The sequence below is a fragment of the Phacochoerus africanus genome, chromosome 1 (assembly GCF_016906955.1).
Source record: "Phacochoerus africanus isolate WHEZ1 chromosome 1, ROS_Pafr_v1, whole genome shotgun sequence".
NCBI classification, from domain to species: Eukaryota; Metazoa; Chordata; class Mammalia; order Artiodactyla; family Suidae; genus Phacochoerus; species Phacochoerus africanus.
In genome coordinates this window covers 86,304,873-86,331,864 of record NC_062544.1, presented here as the reverse complement: position 1 = coordinate 86,331,864, position 26,992 = coordinate 86,304,873, and positions in this window count along the sequence as shown.

Here is a 26,992-nt window from a genome sequence, read left to right as displayed (position 1 = left end):
ATTATCAATAAGATGTTTGAATCTCTAAGGTAAAATAAAATCATTATAATGATAGATAATGAGTTGGGATAACATTTTCATGTCACAATCAATATCCTCTTCCAAAATAGCTTCTAAAGCATTGACCCATACTGTCTTCAGGTCTGGTTGATACTGCAAAAATGAAACAAGAAAATGACAATATTAAGCTGATGAGTTTCTAAAAAGATGTTGTAATTCCAAAGCAAACAGGTAGTAGCTTTGAGAAAATCAATACTTCTGAGTATTAAGAACCTTTATCTTTTTAATTTTCAAAATATATTTTTATTATTTTTTTATTTTAGGTGCCTATATCTTTCAAGTGTCACATCCCAAGATGCTGACCCAAAGCAAAGTTACAAAAGAACATGTGATCAGTTAGAATAAATTACTGCCAGCAGCCCAAACTAGATAGCAATCACACAGCCTGACTAGAGAGGAAGAAAAGTCAGAAATGAAGAAAAAATAGATTAAATGCTTGGAGGCTGTCTGTAAAAATGTTACAGTATCCATTCTCATTCTTAGTTTCAGATGCCAATGTAGAGGGCTGGTCATCCCTGAAGACTGGTTCAATTGTACGTAGCAGCAGATGCCAGGGAGAACAGAATCTGAATGCTGGGATGAGAATCTTCTCCCATTGCCACGAAAGCTCATGTAACCCTGGAATTTAGATATCAACCAAGGAGGAGGAGGAGAAGAGAATAAAAACTTGTAATTAAGTGGTTTTGAACCTAAGTGGACTGACCCACCCATTTCTCAAACTGGGGAAATTTCAATTGAAAGTTCACCTTTTGAGCTTACCTTATAAAAGCAGAAGATCCAGAATCAGCAGGGGCTCTTTCTGGCACTAATTTTTCCACTAGATATGAGTATTATCTTCCCTGATAAGCTTAGTTTTCCAGTTTGCCTCAATGTCTACCACTCCTTAGTGTGTTACACCTGGATTATCTCATTCATTTAATTTGCTAGCCTGGGGCCTTGTAGGTATGTAAGTGCCTATCTTTACCTTTAGAAGGCAAAATAAGGAAAATGAATTGCTCAAAAGGTATATGTATATCTACAGAATAAAAATGATATTTATCAAGTTCACTTTTCAATAGAGTTACCACTTCATGCCCATCAAATTAAGAGGCTGTTTTACCTAAGAAATAAGACATTGCCTATCTGCTTTACTCTTAAGGAGGTTACCACCTAGACCCCACGAGATGGGGAGACTTGAAATCTTAGTACCTTCCTGGATATAATAATATATACTTATATACACATGTATGTGTGTATATATTTATGTGTATGTGTAAGTAACAATTATATACTTATATACACACATATGTGTGTATATACTTATGTGCATGTGTGAATTAACCCCTCTTACACCCAGCAAGTTCGTCAGTTTCTTCCTGTAGCAAAGCTTAGTTAGAGAAGACCTGACTCTCAAGTTACAATTATGAAAACAAAACTGGTTTCTTCTTAATTTTGTAGATGCCAGGTTTGCATACAGCATTAGCCATTTTCCTGTACATTTCCATTAGTAATGTCTTTGCTGATTAGTTTTTTCTAAATTAGCATGTTTATCCATTAGCATATCAATATTGCTGCCAACCATCCTCTTAATTTTTAGTTTTCTTGTTGCAACAAAAATTTTTTTTGCCAATAAAAGCAGCCATTTCTTAAAGCCTTAATTAACTCCAGCACAATTCCTTTTTGCTTCTTTAATAATAGTGTGTAATATTTACTAAGATTATAGATTTTGCCTTATTCAAAACCACTGCTCACTCGAATAAGCAAAAATCTTCACATTTTCGGGTTTGGCATTAACACAGAATCTTCATGTCAAGAGAATTTCCCTGGTTTCTGGAATGTTTTGGAAAGACTATAAATTTTCAAGATAAACATAAATAGGATTTCAAGGAGAAAGATTCCATAAATGCTAGAATTTTTCTGAGTGATTACTGAAAAGAGGGGGGTTTGAGCAATAATGTAAGAGGAAAAAAGATGACCATCCAAACTCGAGTTTTCTTGGCAAAGTCTCTTTATCTCTCTTATCTTACCACAAATAAGCAGAATTATGGCTGACTCACAGCTTTGATGTGTACAATTATATAAATTTAAAGTCCTCTGCATAGAGAAAGTAATACTATAATGAACAAAGTACATAGGAAGCACGTTAAAATATACTGTCTGTGAAAGTCTTGTCTACACTGTTATTCAAGATAGGGTCTTTTGACTACAATAATTAAATATCTACAATAATTTTTTTTTCCTGCTGAGTCTGAGGAGACTTTTAAAGTTATGCTTACCAAACCAAGCACTGTCTTATTAAGGTAAGTGCTAGTAATTATAAATCTTTAAGTGTAGGGTTTTTTTCACACCTTTCCGGTGATTAAGAAGGAAAGATGATGAAGAATTTGATGATGTTGATGGCTATATCTCACCTACTGTTTGTGGGGGTGTCAATTGTCACTATCTTTCTAGAGGGCAATTTGGCAAAAATCTCTCAGATGAGAATACCCTTTGACCTAAAAGTTCCACTTGTGAGAATTATTCCTAAAGAAACAATTGGAGAAGGCAAAGATGCTGTGCAAAGATGTTTATAATAGTGGGGAAATGAAAAGCAGTCTTAGTACCAATTGAGAAAAGATTGGTTAAATAAATTATGAAAATCCGAACGATGGAATATTAGGAAGTCATCAAAATGGACTGGATTAATTTCTCTTTATATGTTAAAATGAAAAAATATTAGCATTTAATACTTAAAGTTTAAATAGAGAATAATATACATCATATGATGTAGTAAGATATTTTATATAGGGAATACAAAAGACTGGAAAGATATAAACTAAGTCATTAAAATTGCTAATCTCTAGTAGTCCAATTATGAAGGCATTTTTCACTTTTTTATTTTATTTACTTCTCTGTTGTTTAAGGTTTACACCATTAGCAACTTTGGTCAGAAATTTTCTATATTATGCATATGTGTGGATGTATGTATATATGTATATGTATATGTACTCTGATATTGCATTTCAGTTTTCAAACACTTTTCTCTTTTCACCATGATCCCTCTTTTGAGGGGGGGGGGTCCCTGTCATGATCCTCTTGGGTAAGGACAATGCCCACCCCCACAAGGGTATTAAAGAGGCCAGATTTTCCTTTTTCATTCAGAGCATTAACGCACACCCATGACACTCTTTCTCCCAGGATTTTTATGCTAAGAAGAGTGACTCAAAGCCATGGGAAGAATTAGTACAGATTCATTGCAGGGGGAGAGGTTACATGAAACTCAACGATTCCCTTGCTGTGGGTCCTGCTGCCCAGTTCTTAAACAATTGTGTGAGCTCTTGCTATGCTTCTAATAAATCTCCCTTGGCCTTTTGATGGCCATCAACTGCTTCTGATGTTTCCAGTTATTAAATGAAAAAAATATCATACACTATTTAAAAATAAAAACCAAAACACTGAATATAGAGGCGAGAAGAAGAAAAATAATAAGGGGAAGAAACTCCTTGTCATTCCCAATGAGTAAAATAGCCGCCTGGAAAATTATGACATGGACAAAAAGACAAGAGTGGGAATAAAGGTCAAAGTGTGCTGTATCCATGAGCACCTTATTAGCATAATTAGTATGAGTCCTGAAGAAGTTCACCTCTTTGTTTTGCTTTTCATAAAATAAAACAAGGGCTTTAATATTAAGAGTTTAATTCTCAGTGTTCACTGTAGATTTATTGAACTATGAGTCCCTTGGGGAGGCCTGGTTAATTTATTTCATATGAAAGAGGTATCTTCTATATCAGAAAGTGTTGTATTTTATTCGTTTTTGAATTGCTAAACTATCCAGCCTTGCATCTTTCCCTTACTAAGATTAGATTGATTCATGGAGTTACAAATAACAATAGAATCATAAACAAATAATACTGAAATAGTTTATATTATGGCTTTCTCTAAGCTGAAGACATAAATGTTCCCTTTTTGAATACCTGAATAACTCAGGTAAAGGTATTCTTTAAACTTTTCCAGTATTCATATCTAAGAACATAAAATATTTTCACAATACAAGTACATTTACCAAGAGCAAATGTTTAAACAAAAGAACCAGGGTTCTTAATGAAACACCCTCAGGAAAATGTTTAAACTTTGCCCTTAAGTTTACTTTGTTCACTAATAGGCTTCTATTTCGAGTAGAGTAGGAAGGGTAAGTTCAATGTGTTAATAAGAAAAAAGTAATAATATTTAATTAATTCTGGCTGAACACACATGGTTTAATATACTTGGCAATATCATTCCATCACATGATATGATAATTTAATGGAACTTTTTTATTTAAATTGCTGGCAAGTTTATGAAATTATAAAGCAAATAGGCCATGCACTTGGGTGTAATTGACTGTATAAATGTGTTTTATACTATACTGTTGGCAAATTAGCCAATCCCTGTCACGGAATCAATTATTATCTAGCTGAATTCCACAAACACAATAGCAGAAATATTGCATTTATACAAAAAACACCACGATTGTTAATCTTACATTGTGCATCTTAAAGCAAGGCAATAAACATTTATACACTGGATAATCGTCTTAAGATAATGCCACTGCCAAATGATGCACATTTAAAGATTCCTTGTTGTTGGAGACAGTCATTTGGGTTTTATTTGTGATTGTCTCTCCGGATCAATGAAGAGGATAATGGAAGCTTCAGTAGTTCAAGTCAAGTAGGGGTTCAGGCATTTGATCTCCATTGAAAAGATGCACATTGTCCAAAGCCAGCATAACATGGTCTATGTATACCTTGCTCTGGAAGCTTTAGAAATAAGAACAGGAGTTCCCATTGTGGCTCAGTGGTAATGAACCTGACTAGGGTCCATGAGGCTGTGGGTTTGATCCCTGGCCTTGCTCAGTGGGTTAAGGGTCTGGTATTTCTGTGAGCTGTGGTGTAGGTTGCAGTTGCAGCTCGGATCTGGCATTGCTGTGGCTGTGGTGTAGGCTGGCAGCTGCAGCTCGGATTTGACCCCTAGCCTGGGAACCTCTAAATGCTGCAGGTGCAGCCCTAAAAAGAGTTAAAAAAAAAGAACAATGTCATGTATTTAAATAGAGTTATTTCTTTCCAAGTGCTCTCATGCACACTCTATTTTGTTACCTTTCAGAGTGAAACACTGTGTTACCAATGACCCAAAGAAGAATTCTGTTTTATCAGTTTCTTTTCTAGTTTAATCTGGTACAGTATATTTGAGCAAAGAGCAGGCTCCTATCTGCTTTCTTTCTTCTTCAATTATATCTACAGTATTCCCAACATTGGCTGCTGGAAAATTCCTTAGGCAGCTCTTTGGATTCTAAAGTTGTCCAGGATACAGTGGGCTCTTGAGATAATATTTTCAAAGCAAAATCTGATGACATAAATTGTACCTTCTCCTGGCTGTTCATATTTAAGTTTTATAAGTGTGTGGAATTTAGTTTTTGATGAGAAAATGGAGACAAAGTGTCAGAGAGACTTATCCAAGACCACACATACTGGAAGTGGCAAGGTTTGGACGCCCATCCCATGTAGGCTGATTCAGACCCTTTATTCTTTAGACAAAGACAAAAATCTAACAGCAAGACCATCTTTGTGCAGATGATAAGAGATCAAGTCTGAAGAAATAATGCTACAGTGGATTCAACAGGGAACCTCGTAGGCACTTCCCTTACAAGGATATGTTTCTTCTTAGAGAGAGTCATTCTTCTCCTTTTCATATTTCATCAGGAAGTGGATTTCTTCAATATCCAACTGCAGCATGTCATCGCCCCTTTGTCTTTTTCTTATCCACTTAAACACATTTTATAATATGCCATTTGTTTTAACAGAGGGTTTTCTACCTTGGTTTAAGCATTTGGATGCTCCTTGGATGTTTCTTCTGCCCCCACACCAAGATTTTCTTTTTGTTTTCACAATGTTATCCTCCATTTGAATCCATTTCGCCCCGACTCCATTTTTCTTTCTCTTCCTTATGCTTTGAATTTCTTTGAGCCTTACTCTCCTTTGGAGAACTATGTCTCCCAGTAATTTTCCTTACATGCACTGAGGTGAAGGAATGTTAGAGGGAGAAGAAAACCTGGTATTAAAGTGTTGGATTTTCATTTCTATTTCACTCTGTGTGTGGGATTTCAATTAATATTTGACAATAGTACAAAGCATCATATAAATAAACCTTGCCTCCAAGCTTCAACTGTATTTAATATAAGTGAATGCATTAAAATAAAATTTAATAGCTTTTACCATGAGATAGATTCATATTTAGCATATTCAAGAAGTCAATAAGCTCTGAAAAATCTGCAGACAGCTTTCCTTATAAGATATTTTATAAAATAAATGTTTGTTGAATGGCAGAATTTATTTTATTTTATTTTTTTTATTTTTAGGGCCACACCTGTGGTATATGGAGCTTCCCAGGCTAGGGGTTGAATTGGAGCTGTAGCCGCTGGCCTTCGCCACAGCCACAGCAACGCTGGATCTGAGCTGTGTCTGTGACCTACACAACAGCTCAAGGCAACACCAGATCCTTAGCCCACTGAGCAAGGCCAGGGATTGAACCTGCAACCTCATGGTTCCTAGTCAGGTTCGTTAACTGCTAAGCCACGACGGGAACTCCAAAAGAGCAGAATTTGGTCCAGAATCACTTTCCAGTTTTTGCTTTGGGAAGTTATGGGGAAGCTTTGGGATGTGGCTGTGACTTTTACAATGAAACAAAGGTAGCTCTTGAGAAATTTCAGAACAATCACAGATGATGAAACAGATTTTCTAACATAGGCATTAGTGTAAAGGTTTATATCAAACTTACATCAACTGTAAATTTAATTTCTACACCCTTCTGAACACCCTTTTTATAGACACTCAATGAAAGTGATTTTTTTTCATTTACCTTGCCCCTAACCTGCAAAACATTAAAATATGATGAATATAAGAGCAACGAATTCTGCCTCCCCATCAACCAACATTTCGGATTTGAAAGAGAGGGCAACAATAATTTCTTCTTGAAATATCAAGAAGAGTTGTGGTGATGTGGATTAAAGCCTACTTCAACCACAGAACTTTCATCTTTTACTTGGTGACATAATCCAGACATTCTTTCAACAAACACTTGTTGATTTATTAAAGATCTTCAATATGTGAAGCATTTATATCCTACAACAATGTTTTTAACTGAGAGGCTGACTAGGTAAATGACAGAATGTCTAACCCCCAAATCTATCTGTGTTCTGGGTGCCTGTGTGTGTGTGTGTGTGTGTGTGCCCCTATGTACAGACATCCATACTTTTATCTCCAGCTGTCTGATGGAAGTCTTCAACTGGGTATCCCCAAATCATTCCAGTTAAAGCAATTCCAAATGCGTGTGTGTGCACATGCACACACACAAACACACACACACACACACACACACAGAGTCTCTGTAAAACTGGCTCCTTGGAGTTCCCGTTGTGGCACAGTATAAACAAATCTGTCTGGTATCCACGAGGATGCAGGTTTGATCCCTGGTCTTGCTCAGTGGATCAGGGACCTGGTGTTGCCATGAGCTGTGGTATAGGTCATAGACATGGCTCAGATCCCACGTTGTTGTGGCTGTGGTGCAGGCTGGCAGCTGCAGCTCCAATTTGATTCCTAGCCTGGGAATTTCCATATGCCATGGGTGTGGCCCTAAAAAAGAAAAAAAAAAACCTCCCTCCTCTTTTTCTTATTTGGGGAATCTCTTTTTTGGGGAAACAGAGCTACCCAATCTAGCAATCTGTCTAATTTAGAGACCCAATCTACAAATTTTAAAGTCATCTTGAACCCCTTCATATAAATCAAAGAACCCACCAGCCAAAAGTCCTTAAGACCTATGTATAATGCTCAGAAATACCTCTTAAGACCTATGCATATCACTCAGAAATACCTCTTAATTTCACTACCTTCAATTTTGACATGTATTGTTTCTCATACCTAGCAAGGAAAGCAGACCCCTAAAACAATGCAGTCAGTCTGACACTTTCCCAATTCATTCTCCACATGGTGACTAATTTTTATTTAAAGTCTAATCTTATTCTGCTTCAAAACACTCATGATGTCTTCATCTGTGACAGGATAAAATCCTAGCTACCTAGCATGAGGACAAGATCCCTCATGACCTTGTCCATGCAGGTCTCTGCTCCTGACGGCAACATATCACACACAAGTAGCTTCCACCTAACTTGATGTGACGCTGTGCTTGGAAGAAAGACTCACACATATTTCCATGACTAGGGGTGTAATTTTTTACAAATGAATCTCTATGGGCTTCAAATTACTCATGTATTAAGTGTAGTTAATAATATTAAATACTTTCCATGGATGTTGTAAACATTACAGTAAGTTGAAACAAGAAAACTGCTTGAAAATACTCTGGCACAATGTAAGTTTATAATAACAACTAGCTATTATTGTTGTTATTACAATCTGAATATCACTTTTAGTTTAGGAAGCTTTTATTCCCCTCATTCTCCTAAAGAAATATCATTCCCAAAGATCGTCCTCTTTGGGAAACCACCTGTGCCTTGGCAGAAAGAATTCCTTTTTCACTAAACACCCATAGTGCTTTGTTCATTTGTTAGTAGAAACTTGCTTGATTTAAAATGAAACATTGGTTTGAGTATTTGTTTCCTCCATTAAAAATTGGCATTATTAAGAGAAGACACAAAGTCTTATTCTTTGTTAGACCTCCTCAGAAAGCTAGCCAAGTGCCAGCCATTTAGTAGGGTCAAAATAAATGATTGTTGATTGAATAAAAGACATGTTACATGACCTTAGTAAACCAAGAGACTGCCATGTAATCTATCTAAGAGTTTCAGGGGTCTTTAGAATTTTAAAAATCCAAATAATCCATTTCCGTCCCCCTGTAGATCTTGTCCTAGACTATTGAATCGTGGATGGTGTTGTTCTTGGGCATCTTTCTCAAGTAAGATAAGAAAAATTGGTCTATTCTATTGTTTTCTGTATCATACTTTTTAAAGGAAGAAAATGGGTGGGGCAGAAATATTTTATCTTACCCTATCTGACATATATTTTCTGAATTTGAGGTGTAGTATTTATGTACTAGTAAAATTCAGAAAACATTTCATTCATGTACTGTGATTCATGCCAGAGACCTGCCAGAAGAGTGTAGATATGAATCAAAAATGTTGTGATTCATTTCTCCCCATATAGAAGTAATTATCTTTGCCCATGAGATTCTCCCAAAGGGACTGCATGATATTTAAAACAGGAGAATTTATAGCTCTCACACATATTTGCATCTTTTTAAAAGTTGATAATATTTTGAAAAGAATTGTGTGGAATACATGGGTGCCCTCAGGCCAATGGAGTTCCAATGAATCTTGCCAAATGTTACATACTGTGGAGAACACCTACTTTCCTGGAAACTCTAAACTTGGTCAATGTGGAATATTAACTTCTTGAGGTGATAGCTCTTATGGTACAAATAATGGCTCTTATAATCTAGGTTTTCTCCAGGACATTTTCTCAAGTGTATTTTGGCACTTTCCAAGTGTCAGAGTAAAGGGGGATTCATTTAGAATAATTGATGATGTGATAATCATCCTGTGAGAAGGATTCACTTGCACCATCCTTGGCAGTCAAAACTTAGTTTGCTTTTCTGCTTTCTGTAACTCATGAAAGTAAGACCTCCTAACTTTTAGCTCTTGAACAGCTTTCTTCAGAAACCTTGGCTGACTTGTTAAAACAGGGACCAGAATAGGCATGTGGTAGTTTACAGAGGCTCATAATTCACAACAATTTTTTTTCATAGTTGAACACAAAGATGAAAAGGGGGTGATTTAGTCACAGGACCACTCAAGGCAGACGTCACTATTTCAGCCAGGTCAGGACATGGTTCAACTCCAGCTATATGGTGAGATTTAAATTCTTTCATTTTTTTAATCAACAGACCCTCCCTCTCTAGCCAAAAGACCACAAATTTGAAGGGCTGTCCTGTTATCATCAGTTTATTTCCATAAGATCATATATCTTACTGCTTCTCAAGCTTAGATATGCATGTGAATCTTTCATAAATCTTTTATAAATCTTTTATAAATCAAGTGTCTAGATGAAACCTCAGACCTAGATTGGTCCCTTTATGTCACTTTGGGCCCCTCGACTATGTACAATGCAGGCAAAAAGTGGATATTTTAGAATACTGGAGTAAGGCAGATGTTCTGAAAAAGGAAAAACTCCTTCAAAAGTCATTCAGAAATGAGGAGGGGGGTCAGAACTGAGAGATAACATATCTTCTGATCTCTTTATTTTAGAGATACACAAAGGCCCAGAAGTGCCCATATTTTTATCCCTTTTCAGCATCACCTCATCATTTCAAGAATAAGGAAAGCATGTATTAGAAGCTTAATTTCCCATTTCTCATGAAGAAAGCTTAATTTCCCATGCTGGTGGTATAAAGTGACCATGATTAAACTTCTTAGGATATTCCAGGTGATGTGACAACCACTCATTTGCTGGGGGCGTGCAGAGGTTGCTGTTGGGGCCTCATCCAATTAATTTTTGTTCCCTTGTTGCTGTGAGTGTAGGCTGGGGGAATGTCCCTGGGTCAGTTAGGAACTTCCTGACCAGGGAAGCTACCAATCCATCAATTCCTCTCCCAGTCCCCTCCTCTACTGCCCCCAGACCTAGACCAATGACTAGATCCTAGGATAACAAACACCAGCTCTCCTGCCTCAAAGAGTGCCCAGCTCTGTAGGGAAACTCATGCTCCAGAGCGCCCCCTTTGGTCAGGCTGGGGATGACCTCCAACTGAGTTCACCTCCTTGGTTCCTTCCTCCGACACACCTGCTTCCTTCACTCCCCTTATCTGACATCTTTCCTCCAGTACATCACTTAGATGCAGAGCCTCTAGGGAACTGATCTGAATAGGTTATGTCATAAACCTGCTCTACCAAAGTCAAGAAATGACATTTAATTCCAAGAAATGTCATGGGGATCTAAAAAGAAAAGGAAAGCAAAGCAAAGACAAGAAAAAGAAAAAGAAAGAAAAGGAGACCAATCTAAGTGACAGAAAATGACCCTTGATAAGGTAGTCATATTTATTTCTTCAGTGATTCTCACTTTCTCTGTGGTTTAGAATAGAATAATTTGTTCACCTGTAGCAGACGGAATTATCAATGTTGATTTTTTGCATAGGTAAGATGTGATGGAATAGCTCCTTTGGCTAGGAATATATACCAAGAAGCTAATGCTATCACTGCCTCAGCTGGTGTCACGGTCCCCTCTGCTCACCTTCTGAAACCCCAAGGTGACTGGTGAAGAGTGAACCCTCCCGTGAGGACTCAGCCTAGATTCACAGGGTGCAGGTTCGCAGGGATGAGCTGTGTTCATACTGCAAAGATGAGGCAAGCTTCTCTGGGTGATACCACCTTATTTTATCTTGTCTTTGAATGAGTGGGGGGAATTATAAATAAAATGTTGTTCAAGGAGGTGTATAAATAAATTGGTATAATTAGGTGTCATAATTAGGTGCCCATTGCAGTCCCAGGCACATTTACATAATTGTCAGTGCGGCAATGAAAATAATTGTTTGCCAGGATTGCTTCTGTTAAGGCTGATAGTTCCTTCCTTAGTGTAGTTCGTTCTAAGTGGTTGTTTAGAAAATATTCTAAACTCTGATTGTGGAATCAGTGTACACAGACTTAAATATTGGCTTATCCTTCAGAAGTAAAGCAAAGGGCAAATAGTTCATATTGCCCATAACCAGAAACTTTATCTGCAAGAGGAATTGAGAAAAATTAAAGTTTTTACACAAATATATGTACATATATGCACAGAAAGAATTATATACATATGTTTAGACAAACTAAGTTTGCTCTAAATTTCAGCTTTCAAAATTTAGCACTCTCCTTTGAGCATTAAATTGTTCTCCTTATTAATGAGTAACTGTCCAAGGTCAGCTGAAATACAGCAGTTGAAAAGAAATTCGATACTTCAATGCCTGAGAGAGGAAGGAAATGCAAAGATGTTCTTGTTGCTTAGAGCCCTTTATTAATCTCCTGTCCTTTTTTTTTTTTTTAATTTTGTGGCTGCACCCTTGGCATATGGAAGTTCCTGGGCCAGGGATTGAATCTAGGCCACAGCTGTGACCTACACCACAGCTATGGCAACTCTGAATCCTTAAATGCACTGCCCCAGGCCGGGGATCAAACCTGCACCTCCACTGCAGTCAGATTCTTAACTCACTGCATCACAGTGGGAACTCCTAATCTCCTGTCTTAAAGTCTAGACTTTCTGAAATACTCTCTGTAAAAATTTTTCTCCAGATGTCCCTCACATCCTTCAAGTCTTTGCTTAATTGTCACCTTCTTAGAAAGTCCTAGCTTGGCCACTCATTTTAAAAACAGTGTCCCCCTACACACACACACACACACACACACACACACACACACACACACACTGCCCTGGTCTACTTTTTGTTTTTCTCTGTAGCACTTATCACCTTCTACCAGTCTATACAATTTACTGTTTCATTAGGCTGACTGCTTATTTTCTGTCTCTCCACTCTAGAAAGCTAAGTTTTATGGTGCAGAGATCATTCCCTTAAAAAAAATCTATTGGAAAAAACAGCTAAAAGGAATTCATTAGTTCACATATAAATCTTGGAATAGTCAACTTCAGGCATGGCTGTACCCAGGGGTAAGCATATCATCCTAAGAATGTCCTGGTTTTTTTTTTTTTTTCTTCATCTTTCTGTTCACTTTTCCCCTTCCTCCTAAGGCAGTGTCATGACCTCCAATAACTACAGCTTATTTTCTTACTGCTGAGAACTAGCAAAGCAAACAGGATGTCACCCTTTCCATAGTTCTAACACAAGACTGAAGACTGGCTTTCCATGTCCATTCTGAACCAGTCATTGTGACCAGCGTTGTAATGGCACACTCCTCATCCTATGCCCATGCCTGGGGTTGAGAGTGGGAAGAACTCCATCTGTACTATGTGGTCTGGAATTGAGAGTGGTGTGATTTTTTTTTCCCAGTGAAAATCAAGGTGATATAAAGCTCTTGTATTTTTTAATTATGCTTCTTGACTGAAAAAATCAGTAACACTTAAAAATATTTTTATAAATTTGGAATGATTTATGGATCTATGAATGCCCTGATACACATTTCCTTCCTGACTGAACAAGTTATTCCAGCAATGAAGAATTCACACCATCATTTTCAACAGAAGAGCTGAGTCCAACCTGTTTTCCAGGACAGACTGATTTCAATGTGCTTCAAATTATTCTAAAGGATTTGCTAAAAACTCACTCTTGATTCCACAGCTAGGAAGCCTAGACTTTCTTGGCACTTACCTCTATCACATGAATATTATCTGTTAGAGAAAATGTTCCTAATATTAAGTAAAATGGGTGTAGCTCTTTTCTTCTAGATGCCCTCTTCTACTACTAATGATAATTGATGCATCTTCTGCTTGCAACATCATTTAGCTTTTAGGTAGACGGTTATGTCTCCCCTCAGTCTCCTTCAACTGGAATGAATATCCCCATGCTCTTAACCTTGTCTCATAGGTCTTATTTTCCAAACCTTTTATCATTTTTGTCGGTCTCTTCTGAACTACCTACAGCTTATCTTCTTTAACAGTACAGTGTCTGACATCTCCACCTGAAGCAGAACCATTTCCTCACAGAGCAGAATTTATTCTTTTGTTAAAGGAATTTTGGGGGAGTAGCTATTGTATAAAGCCTCTTTTTTCACCCACAGGTGGGTTATATTATTGCTTAACTGGTATTCCCCGGTTTAACAACTATTTGGAAATTTACCAATGTTATCATCAAACCCCTACACAGATGTACAAAATATAATGAAGCAATTATTTTAAAGAACATAAAACTAATTGTTAAAAAAATAACCAACTCTCCAAGTTGATCCAGTTGTTAAGTCTGACCTGCTTTCAGCAGGAAGTTTACATGTAAAGAAGAGAATATAATCTGAAGTTTTGTCACCCCTTGATACAGAATTTATGTTAAAAAGAATTCAGCTTAAGATATTTTGCTATGCTACTTGGCTTTGTTCCTTGAAAAAACTTATATTATACATAAATAGGCCTTTCAGAAAATGCTAGCATGTATGTTTTTCAAAACTACAATAGGCACTGAAGTATTATAAAATTGCACAAGGGGAAAAAATCCCAACTGACACCAAATCATGATTCAGAGGAATCTACCTGTCATTTTATAATTAATGTGCTGATTATATTTTCATTGTTACAGATATGCCACAATATTATATAGTTTCCCTGTGAAAAGATGTCATTTAAGGCATCGCACAATCCAGAATGCATGTATAATACCATTATACTTTCTAATAGCCTAATGCAATGCATTGTCTGATTACACACACACATTCTGTACTGCTACACCATTCAACCAGGCTTCTTTAATGAAACTTCAAACCTTTGTGCAATATTAATCTGCCAAAGGAAGTAGTCCCTTTGCAGGTGATATAAGCAAACTCAGCTGCTTCTTTTTTAAACTTCCAGTTTCCTGTTCCATAATCAATCTAGTTGCTACGATTATCTATGTGACAGATGTTAAATGGAGAGGTGGTTAATTTTCCCAAGGTGTTATTATATACTTATTTTATGTTCATTTGTTTTCACTCATTTAAATACTTCATTGAAATGAAATTTCCTCGATGGCTGTCTTGGGTTGTGAGAACTCCACATCTAGTTCCTAAATAAGCCTTCCCTGACCTAAAAAAAGCATTTTACTACCCTATAAAAATAAATCCCTTTTGCTTTGTCTGCTCTTCTAGCTAATGATTAGATCCACGTTTCCCAAGGAGTTATACCAAAACAAGGTCCATGAGATATTCTGTGATCGAACGGTCCTCTAATCAAATGAGGTTGGGAAGCTATATGTGTAGCTCCCTCTTGGATGAATAATTCATATACAAACATGAGTAGTAAGGGCTTTGAAAAGTCCCAGGGTAAAGAAATCTGTTTAAGACAGTGTTCTTCACATTTTCAGACTTGACACATTTTTTTTACTCTCACATAAGCACTTATTAACAGTCCTGGGAAACTATTTGGAACACTGTGGAATTGTTTTGCAACAAGATTTCATCCAATGATACTTTCTCTGCCCATTTTCAGACAGACTCTTCTATGTCCATGGAATTATATCAAAGGTGTTTCCTTAATTTTTGGATGTGCACAAGATGTGAAAATAGACAATAAGATGAAAGAACACTCACCTGAGCTTGGGAAATGGGAAGAGGCAGGGCCCACACTAATTTCTAGAAGGGAAAAGGAGCCAATAATACATAATTATTAAGCACCTATTATATTCTAGACACTCTAACATCCTTTATGTATATACATTCACTTATTCGTTCAACAAATACTTATGGAGTGACCATTATTCTAGGAGCTGGGAATTACTGCAAACTAAGGCAAATTCTCCATTCCGATAATGTTCAGATTATTACAGTGAATTTTCAGGAGCTGAGAACTTTCATTTTCATTCTACAGATGAGAAAATGGAAGCTCAGAGATGTCACAGAAATGGCCTGAGGTCACAGAGATGGTAAGTCAGCAAGAAAGTGTGTCTGGGATCTCATGAGGCTCACCTCCCAGCTCAGACCTGTGTGATGGGCTTCGCTGCTGGGGAAGACCCAGTGGCTGTCTGTAGAGTCTCACAGGAGGTGAGATCAGGGGATGCTAAATGGGAGACAGCTCATCAAAGGCGTTGTCCTCCAGATACTTTATTACCTGTTACACACCTTCTTTACCAGCTGCCTGTAATAAGAGTCAAACCTGGAGCCATATTTATGTAGGTAAATAACACCCCTTTCCTTTCCAAGGTAATTGTGCCTCAGCATTTTTAGTAAATACTTTCATTCCTGGTTTCCAGCCTAACTTTGTGGGGAAACTTAATCTATATATTTACAAATCACTTTACCACAGAGAGCCTCAAACCCATCTTTAAGTTCACAAAACCTCTTATTCTGCCTCTAACAGCCAAGAATATGCTGTATCTAGAATTTCTTCTGAGTCCCCAGCCTGTGGTTCTCATGGAGATACAGAATGGGCTGTGAATTATAGGTTCAAGTTTCTGCTTTTCTATTTACTTAGAAAACACACAAAGAATAAGACAGTGCCCCCCACCCCCGCTGCATCTCCATTGCTTCCTTATATGGATGATGCTCTTTCTTTTTTAAAAAATGATTTTTATTTTTTTCATTATAGTTGGAATACAGTGTTCTCTCAATTTTCTACTACAGCAAAGTGACCCTGTCACAAGTACATGTATACATTCTTTTTCTCACATTATCCTCCATCATGTTCCATCACAAGTGACTAGATACAGTTCCCAGTGCTATACAGCAGGATTTCATTGCTTATCCATTCCAAATGCAGTAGTTTGCATCTATTAACCCCAGATTCCCAGTCCATCCCCCTCCCCCTTGGCAACTGCAAGTCTGTTCTCCAAGTCCATGAGTTTCTTTTCTGTGGAAAGTTTTATTTGGGCCATATACTAGATTCCAGCTATAAGTGATATCATATGGTATTTTTCTTTCTTTTTCTGACTTACTGCACTTTGTATGAGAGTCTTTAGTGCCATCCATTTTTGCTGCAAATGGCCTTGTTTTGTTCTTTTTATGCCTGAGTAGTATTCCATTGCATATTCTCTTTCAAAATTAGCTCTTAGGAAAGGATTTTAATGGTGTTCTGGCAACACAGACACATTTTTTATGGTCTTGGCTTTCATGGGTGATGTCTCCCCATGTTCTCTTGAGGAAGAGCTCTCCCTGAAGAATCTCTCCACACCCCTGGTTTGAGGACCTCCTTGGGTGCTTTTAACTCCCCAGTATCCAGGCTGGAATTCCCTTCTGAATTCTAAACCCTTGTGTCCAGCAGCTGACCTGATATTGCCATCAAGATGTCATGCTGGCACTCCAAATTCATGCGGTCGAAATCTGCTCCCATCAGCCTTCCCTACCTGAGGTTTACTCTGTGACTTGTCAACTCTCCAGGCCTTTGCCTTTACCATGAGGGGAAGTTGTATGGTTCTATATCTATGGCCCTGCTCATTCCGACCATGACGTTTCAGTCATGGCACACCTAAGTTACTAGCACGCTTATTGTTTTGGAATTGTTCCCCTTTTTAGCCTGTGAGTATTTTTTTCTTTTCCATGATGGTTTATTATAGGATATTGAATATAGTTCCCTGTGCTATACAGTAGGTTCTTGCTGATTATCTATTTTATATATAGGAGTATATATGTAAATCTCCATCTCAATTTATCCCTCCCCCTCTTCCCTCTTTGTTAACCATTAAGTTTGTTTTCTATGTCTGTGAGTCTGTTTCTGTTTTGTAAATAAGTTCATCTATGTCATATTTTAGATTTTGCATATGAGTAACTTACTTCACTTGGTATAATAATCTCTAGGTCTGCAGCTGGTAAGCATTTTGCAGACAGCTACCAAGTCTTACGTAACTGCCTTTGCATACTTGATGCTTAGCAAGCGCCAGACACAGTGAGTGTCAAGTGAATAATTGCCTGGATGAATGTTTAAATAAGTAAAGTTGGAATAAAGGTAAAAATGATTGATAATCACTATGATGGCTATCTATTTGCTAAGAACACTTGCATTTTAAGAGACATAAAGTAGTAAAACACTAGCAGATTTTCTTCATTTAACTACTTGTTCAGAAATGGTTCTTAAGACCAGTTTACATAATACACAATAAAGAACAACGTGGGAGTTTATCTAGTTAACCATACTTTTAAGACAATAACGATGAATTTTAAGACTCTTTTCTTTTTTCTTTTTTGTCTTTTTAGGGCCATACCTGCGGCATATGGAGGTTCCCACGCTAGGGATCAAATCGGAGCTGTAGCTGCTGGCCTATATCACAGCTACAGCAATGCTGGATCTGAGCTGAGTCTGCAACCTACGCCACAGCTCATGGCAATGCTGGATCCTTAACCCACTGAGCAAACCCAGGGATCAAACCTGCATCCTCCTGGATACTCATCGTGTTCGTTAACCACTGAGCCACTATGGGAACTCCAAGACTCTTTCTTAATTGGTTTAGATAGTTATAAGTTTTGCTATCTTGGATTAAGAGGGCAAGATATGGAATTTAGGTTCCTGTATCAGTAATTTTCTGTTACATAATCACAGGGTTGTTTTGGTGTGACAGTAGAGATAAGGAGAGCTGAAGGTGGTGGGCAGAACATTTCTCCATGGTTCTCTGTATCTGGAACTGCTTGACCCAGTTCTTCACATGCTTTCTTCAGCTTGCTGGCTTCCTTTGCCTTTAAAGAACACAGAGTCTATGGCTGTTTCTTCAAATATGTACTCAGGTCTGGTAAGAGGCTTCAAATTTGAGCTTCACTCTCCTTGTCATCCAAGGCAGATTTTTATCTATATCCTAAACACGCTAATGTACACAAAGAACCCCTTTTTTTCTTATAATAGAACAACAGTGAGACTGTAGCCAAATTTCCAAGTTTCTCTGTATGTAAATGAGATGGTCAGAGGCCTTCCGGTCTTTAAGATTATCTGTGTTCCTATAATTTGTTCAGTACACCAACAGGGGAGCTTCTACAACTTTTTCTGTGATACTATCTATACTTGCCTTTATGGCAATGAAAAAATAACAGAGTATCCTGTTTTGCTTTTTAAACATAAAAGCATTGTGTTTAAATGAGAGCCAATCCACTGCATAAAATAGAGAACACCATACAGGTTATTTAAAAGTGATGGGCAGGGATCTTCCACTCTAAAGAAAATGTATATGCTTTCTGATAGGAGGTGAGTATAATGCAGTAAATGGATGGGCTTTGGATTTATATTGATAGCAAACACACACAGGCATCTCCTATAAGCCATATTCTCCAAGTGTGTTACATATATTAGCACATTTCATCTTCACAACTACCTTCTGAAGTACTATTTTTATCCCTTTTATAGGTGAGGAGACTGACCAATAGAAATGTGCTTAGGACCATGAGCTCACAGGTGGAAGGGGAAGAGTTTAGAGCCAGGCAGTCAGATTCTAGAGTCTGTGCTCTTACCAGAAGCCAGTTCCATTCACAATGTGGGACAATGAACTTCATGAAGCCTTAGTTTACCACAAGCAGGGTTATGGTAGGAATTCAGTGAGTGTTGAAAGAAAAAAAAATCCCTTAGGGGAGTGCCCCGGCATCAGGTAAGATCCCCCTAAATGTAGCTATTCTCTATCAGGACTTTGGATACTATGAGGCAAAACCGACAGTTGGAAAAGAAATCACCTGAGAGGAGACGGTAATCACTTGACTTGAAGGGGACGGTACAGGATGCAGTTTCTAAGACCCTCTGTTTCAGCGGGCTTCCTGAGAAGCATCACGGGCCTCAGCGGAGGAATCATCACCGCCAATGGCAAGCCTGGCAGAGTAGCGAGATGACAGGGAGACCTTAGTGTCCTTCCATCCTCGGGTCTCCTGCCTGCACCACCTGATGGCTGCACCCAAAGGAAAGTCAACCTCACGGGAATCCACAAGGTGCTCTCCACAGCCTTGAGTATATGATTCCTGGGTTCTGCCATAGCTTCCATTAAAAAAAAAGAATGTGTTTTTCTATGGGAAAAAAAGCATTATAGACAGAATTTAAAATCAAGCATTATAGACAATTTCTGGGCTAAAGTGGAATCATTCTGACCATTCCTAGGCAACTCATTCATTTTAACTATGCTATGGGTCAAAGTTGAATTTATCTACTTATTTATTTAAGGAACCCTTTAAAAAAGCTCACCTTATACTAGGCATATTCTAAATGGTCAAATAAAAGTTCATTTAATTTATTCCTGGTAGGGATTTTATGGAGACTGTTTCCTCCCCATTTTACAGATGAAGGAATTTAAGCAAGTGAATAAATGCAAAGTCACACAGCAGTAATTAGTAGAGCCTGGATTTGAACCAGGCAGAGTGTCTCCAGAGAGAAATCTGTTAGCTAGACATTGCCTACAGTCCACTTCCCATGTTTGTTGTTGAGGGCATCCCACTTTCTTTAAAGTGAGAAACTTTGCTGCAAAATCATTTTTCATGGGAGCTTTAAAATGGAACCTGTGTGAACCTGATTTGGATCCTAGTTTGGATCTTGGTTTGGACTCAGGCTAAAAAATAAAAAAGACTTTTTAAATGATCAGGAAAGGTTTAACAGCTACTGGGTGTTAGATGAAAATGAGGAATTATGAAATACTTTTCAGGGTGATAGTGGTTAAAAAATTCTTATCTCTTGAAAAAATATTGATGTTTTCATGGGTGAAGGAATGTAGTGTCTGGGATTTGAAGAAGGAGGAGATGGATTGGTAATAATTGTTGAAGCTGGGTAGTAGGCATCAGCAATTGCGTATTCTCACTATTTTTGTGTGTTGACAATTTTTCATCATTAATTAAAAAAAAACCCTTTAAATTCCTATAGGGATATTTTAAGAAAGGAGATAAGGAAATAGAACTTCTTTAGTAAGGCAATAATATTGATAGTAATTATAATAAAATAATAAATTCCTTAGTCTTTTTATAACATAATAGGCTTGAAACATGTCATGCTGCTTAGAGCAGTAAACTGAAATTTGTTAGCATCTACTTATTATATTTATTTCTATATTATCTTGTATTCTTGTCTTTTCCACATGCTCAAGTGATCACTCTTTACAATAGATGTGGTAAGAGGGTGAGGAGAAAAGGGTACTCTCCTACACTGTTGGTGGGAAAGTAAACTGGTGCAGCCACTGTGGAGAACAGTATGGAGGTTCCTTCAAAAAACAGAAATAGAGTTACTGTATTATCCAACAATCCTACTCCTGGGCATATATCCAGAAAAGACAAAAACTCTAATTTGAAAAGATGCTTGTACCCAAATGTTCATAGCAGCACTATTTACAATAGCCAAGATGTGGAAGCAACCTAAATGTCCATCAACAAAGGAATGGATAAAGATGTGGTATGTACATACAATGGAATATTACTCAGCCATTAATAAGAATGAAATAATGCCATTTTCAGCACCGTGGATGGATTTAGAGATTATTGTACTATGTGAATTAAGTCAGAGAGAGACAAATATTATATAATATCACTTATATGTGGAATCTAAAATATGATGCAAATGAACTTATTTACAAAACGGAAATAGACTCATAGACAGAAAACAAACTCATAGCTGCTAAAGAGGATGAGGGGATAAATTAGGAGTTTGGGGACTAATATATGCACAGTAGTATATGTAAAATAGGAACCTGGTAACTAAAAAGGACCTACTGTATAGCACAGGGAACTATTCTCAATAACTTGTAATAATCTATAATGGAAGAGAATCTGAAAAAGGAGATCATATATATATATATGTGTGTGTATACATGTATATATATGTGTGTGTGTGTGTGTATATATATATATATATATATATATATGTATGTAACTTAATCACTTTGCTGTACACTTTAATCAATGTAAATCAAATATACCTCAATTTAAAAAAGCAAATGTTGGGGTTCCCATTATGGTGGGGTGGAAATTAATCCAACTAGGAACCATGGGGTTGAGGGTTTGATCTCTGGTCTTGCTCAGTGGGTTAAGGATCTGGCATTGCCATGAGATGTGGTTCAGGTTGCAGATGCTGATTGGATCTAGCATTGCTGTGGCTGTGGCGTAGGCTGGCAGCTGTAGCTCCAGTTTGATCCCTAGCCTGGGAACCTTTATATGCTCTGGGTGTGGCCCTAAAAAGCAAAAAAAAAAAAAAAAAAAAAGTAAAAAAATAGATGTTGGCATGCCAGTTGTGGCTTAGCAGGTTAAGAACCTAATATCCATGAGGATGTGGGTTCAATCCCTGGCTTCACTCAGAGGGTTAAGGGTCTGGCATTGATGTGAGCTGTGGTGTAGGTTGCAGATGTGGCCTAGATCTGGTGTTGCTGTGGCTGTGGTATAGGCCAACAGCTGCAGCTCCAAGTCAGCCCCTAGCCTGGGAACTCCCTTATGCCACAGGTGTGGCCTTAAAAAGAAAAAAAAGTAAAAAAAATAGATGTGGTAAAAACCTTGTATTAACAGCAGGTCTGCCTTCCCCAAGATGTGGATGAGCTGGGTGCTCACCTCCTCTCTCAGGGAGAACACCTGCCCTCAGCTCAGCACAGTCCCCATACATCACGCCCAGTTGTGTTACCCTCACCTGCTTTACCTGCCTGGAAGATGGTAGCTATTGAAGATAACCTATGAAGACCTATTTCTTCTTAGATTCTAATATGTTATACATTTTTTCTCAGGTTCATGCCTCCCTATACACTAGAGACTCTTCTTGAAATTTGTCCTCAATCCTACCCCCCCTGTCTCAACACAATGCTTTACCTAGCTAGATTTACCACACTTTTAATACGCCTTTCTGTCCATGGATCTTTTCAGATGGGTTGTTCTTGGCTTACTTATATGTCTTTTTTTTTTTTTTTTTTTTGCTATTTCTTGGGCCGCTCCCGTGGCATATGGAGTTTCCCAGGCTAGGGGTCTAATCGGAGCTGTAGCCACCAGCCTACGCCAGGGCCACAGCAACGCAGGATTCGAGCCGCGTCTGCGACCTACACCACAGCTCACAGCACACCACAGCTCACAGCAACGCCGGATTGTTAACCCACTGAGCAAGGGCAGGGACCGAACCCGCAACCTCATGGTTCCTAGTCGGATTCGTTAACCACTGTGCCACGACGGGAATTCCTTACTTATCTGTCTTACTCACTACCCTGTATGGTCTTGGGGGCGGGCATTGTTTTGTGGTTTTTTTTTTTTTTGCTTGCCATTTTTGTTTGCTAACATAGTTCCTGAGATGTGAAAAAGTTAAATAAATGATTGCTGAATGAACACAATCAACAGTATATTTAAGCCTTGCTAAAGACCTGTCACACTGACCAAAGTTAAGTTCTTTCGATAGAGATTTACCAACATTCCCTGCAACCAGACATCTAATATTCTGGCTTTTTCTTTCTCTGTGTTCGTAAAAGGTGACTTGAAGGAGGAAGTTGAATATTTCCCTGATGTTACAAACATAGGGCTCTTTGAAAAGCACCATGCATCTCATGGTATGAACTAGTTAATCACAGAGTTTTTGATTTTTGTTAGGCTTAAGGAAATCATAGAATTTAAAGTTGGAAGGCCATAGAATTATCCTAACCTTTCATTTTGTAGCAATAATATGGAAACACAAGGAGGTTAATTGACTTACCCAAATTTATACCAAGGCTTGACTTTTGTCTTTTTCCAGAGAACACCAATTCTAATTCTGCATTTTGCACTTGGATAAGATCAACATTTTGGTGTATCTTTTCAATACCTGAAGTTTACACAATTTTGGCAATGCTTTTTTAATAGAAAAGAACACAAAGTTACAAATACAAAATTTAGTACAAATGTGAAGATTTATTTAAAAAAGAGAAAACAGTCATGATATAATATTTTAAAACACTGAAAATACCACAAATACCATAAAGTGAGAATATTTGTATAAATTAACTGCCTAACAAGTCTCTTCACTAATTCATTTATTTGGGATTATTGTATTGGTGGTCTGAAAATAATTCTCTCTAATAATATGACATGTTAGGATTTCTTTAGGTAAAATTAAAGTTTGAGGTTGGTATACAGGTCTATATTATAAGAATATTCAATTTCTCAAAGTTGTAAAGACATTTCCTCTGTTGGTTTCCACCAAGCGTAATATGTCTAAGTCATAGCAGAGGCCCAGCTAGGCTTACATCAGACATGGCTAGCTAAGAAAAATGATAACGGGAAGTTCCCGTTGTGGCTCAGTGGGTTACGAACCTGACCTGTATCTATGAGGATATGGGTTCAATCCCTGGCCTTGCTCAGTGAGTTAAGGATCCAGCATTGCTGTGAGCTGTAGTATAGATCGAAAATGCAACTCAGATCCTGCATTGTTGTGGCTGTGGTGTCAATCAGCAGCTGCAGTTCCAATTTGACGCCTAGGCTGCAGATTTGGCCCTGAAAAAAACAAAAACAAACCAAAAAAGAATTAAATATCATTCATGAATGTGTCTTAAGACAATCAGTGGAGAGGTGACTGGTTCTTTTTAGGGGTGATATGGTGGAGAAGAACTCACAGAAGTAATTTGGAGGTGAGCCTTTAAGAATAAGTAAAATGAGAAGGCCATTATACAGACAATATGTACAGAGATGAAGAGCCAAGAACGGGGATGCTGTAGCTCAGTAAAGATTGCAACAGGGCATGTCAGGAGTCAGGGCTTGAAAGACAGGAAAGGAGGGGTGAGGAAGTAGCATGTGTGGTGCGCTCAACATCTTGGGCAGTAACTAAGAGGTGATGAGAAGCTCTTTGTCTTAGGTTGCTGTAACACAACTTTAAGCTGTGGCTTAAAGTTCTTGTAGCTCTGGAGGCTGATCAATGTGCTAAGCAGATCCAGTATCTGGTGAAGGTCCTTTTCCTGGTTGTCAGACTGTTGTCTTCTGGTTGGAGCCTCATGTGGCAGAGAACAGAGAGAGAGGAAATGCAAGCTATCTGTGTCTCCTCTTATAAGGGTACTCATCCCATTCATGGAGGATCCTTCCTCATGACTTAATTACCCCCCAAGGGTCCCACCTCCTAATACCATCACACTGAGGGTAGAATTTTAGCCTGCAAATTTTCAGGAGATAAAAATATTGTCTGTAGCATTCTTGAAGACTTATAGGCAGGTGAGTACCATGACCTTGGTACTTGTAGGGAGGATTGACTAGAAAGAGAGAGGAGAGGGAAAAGGATCACTATAACATAATCCCATAATGACACCTAAATACTTTAAAATACTATTACTATGCCCTCTAACTTCTAAGTATATTAAATATATGTTTTAAAATATTTCATCTGTTTCATGTTTCATAAAATGCAATTCTATCTTTACTCACTTGTAAAGCTGCTAAATTTCATGTGTGGGTAACTTTACGCTTATAATAAGACCTCTTGCTATTCATATTTCAAAATCTATATGCTCCCCTCTCCATTCTTACATTTTCTGATTTGTCCTAAACTGCCTTTTAAAAGAGGGTACCTGTCCATCACCATCCCACTTCTGTCCCTCTAATCTAGGACTACCACAGGTAAATAGTTCTTCAAGCTTTTTCTTAAAAGGGCTCACTTCCCTGCACTAACAGGGTAATCACAAGCCACCTGTGGTTATTTACATCAAAATTAAAATTAAATACATTGAAAATTCAGTTGTTCAGTCGCACTTGCATTTCAGGTTGATCATTTGAGTGTTCAACAGCCACATGTGGCTAGTGGCTAATTTATTAGATAGCTCAGACATAGAAGATACATCATTCTGGAAAGTTCTGTTAGAAGTTTTGATCCAGATCATTATTTTTCTTGATTTGTTTGAAATGATTTACAATGTTATGTCAATTTCTATATATATAGATAGGTAGATAGATATTCTTTTTCTCACATTATTCTGTCATGCTCCCTCTAATTCTCTTCATTGAAAACACACACCATGTGCATTTTCAAATGAATTGTGCATGGTGTTTAACATATAATTTTGAGGTTTTCATGAAAATAGTGAAGTTTAAAATATTTAGGAAACAATTTTGGGTCCAGTTAGCGGAGGTTGCCACTACTGAAAAGATATAGAAAAGAATTATCAAGTTAGAACAGTTCTCTCTGATAAGATGTCAAAGTATCACCACTAGTTTTATAAGGGAAAAGGTAGTTTGCAATACTAAAGAGCCCATCTTGGTTGATTAGTCCCTGGTGAATAATAAATCCTCCCTGTTTGCTAACTCAGCCAACTGATGTGCTTGATTGACTCAAGAGAATTTATAGTCTCTTTCTAAAAATTTATTACTGAGTGGATCAGTATATTCATAATTTCAGAATTCCAAACTCTTATTCAGCCATGTCACAAATGAATAAAGTGGCATCATTTATTTAAGTAGCAGCTAGAGTTTCATGAGCATTTTCCTTCCAAATCTATGTCTGTCATGACTGTCAGTAAGCCGAAAATAGTTAACTAAAAAAAAAAAAAAAAAAAAGACCAAAACCATATCAGTGCATCACTGAATCAATCTCCTTTATGAAAAGACTAAACACTGGTAATTCATCTACCTAGAATATCCAAAAGAGAAATAGGTCATCATGGCAGCAAAAACAATAAGCATAGCACTATCTGGAAGAATCAATAGTGTCATGATAAATGAAGTTCCCTCTTGTGCTGCAACAATCCTCCCATGACTGGGAAATCCCACTGATTCACACCATCCTTCTTCCCATATACTCGGCCCCTAGGATTCTTTCAGAGACTCTTCTCAAAATGAGAGTCTAGGTCACATAGTTCATGGAACTCCTTGTAGATACAGATACAGTCCAAAGTAAGCTAGCCCCTCTGAAAGGGCACCCCAATGTGGTGACTGATGGCTGGACCTTTGTCATATTTTCAGCTGTGTTGGCTATTATCCTGCAGCCACCCTACTTAGCAAGTGTGACGGACACTCGGTGCTGGGAGAACTTGATGTCATTCCTGCTGACAAGGACACTAACAGACTATATTCTTCTTGTGTCATTCAGTGGCACATTGAACAAAGAAGCAAGTGGCCAGAATGTTCAAAGTTAACTGCAAACAGGGAAAATAAAGTTAATGTGACATACTGCAGTATTCTCTCTTAGCACGCAGTTGCAAGCTTTGAAAGTCCCGTTAAGTATCTCTTTTTTAAGATAAATACCTATTAAGTAATGTATATGCACAAGCTGAAGTGTTAAATGGTTTGTTGAAACCTATTAGAGTACACAAGATGATAAACATAAATTATAGCTAATATACTGCACCAGTGATTTTTAAACATAAAAATTACTGACACTGTAAAAACACACTTGAGTCATCGTAGCAGCATAATAGCACTAATCCATGTTTATCCAACCATGCACTTTTCAAAAACAACACAAACCTCTAATAA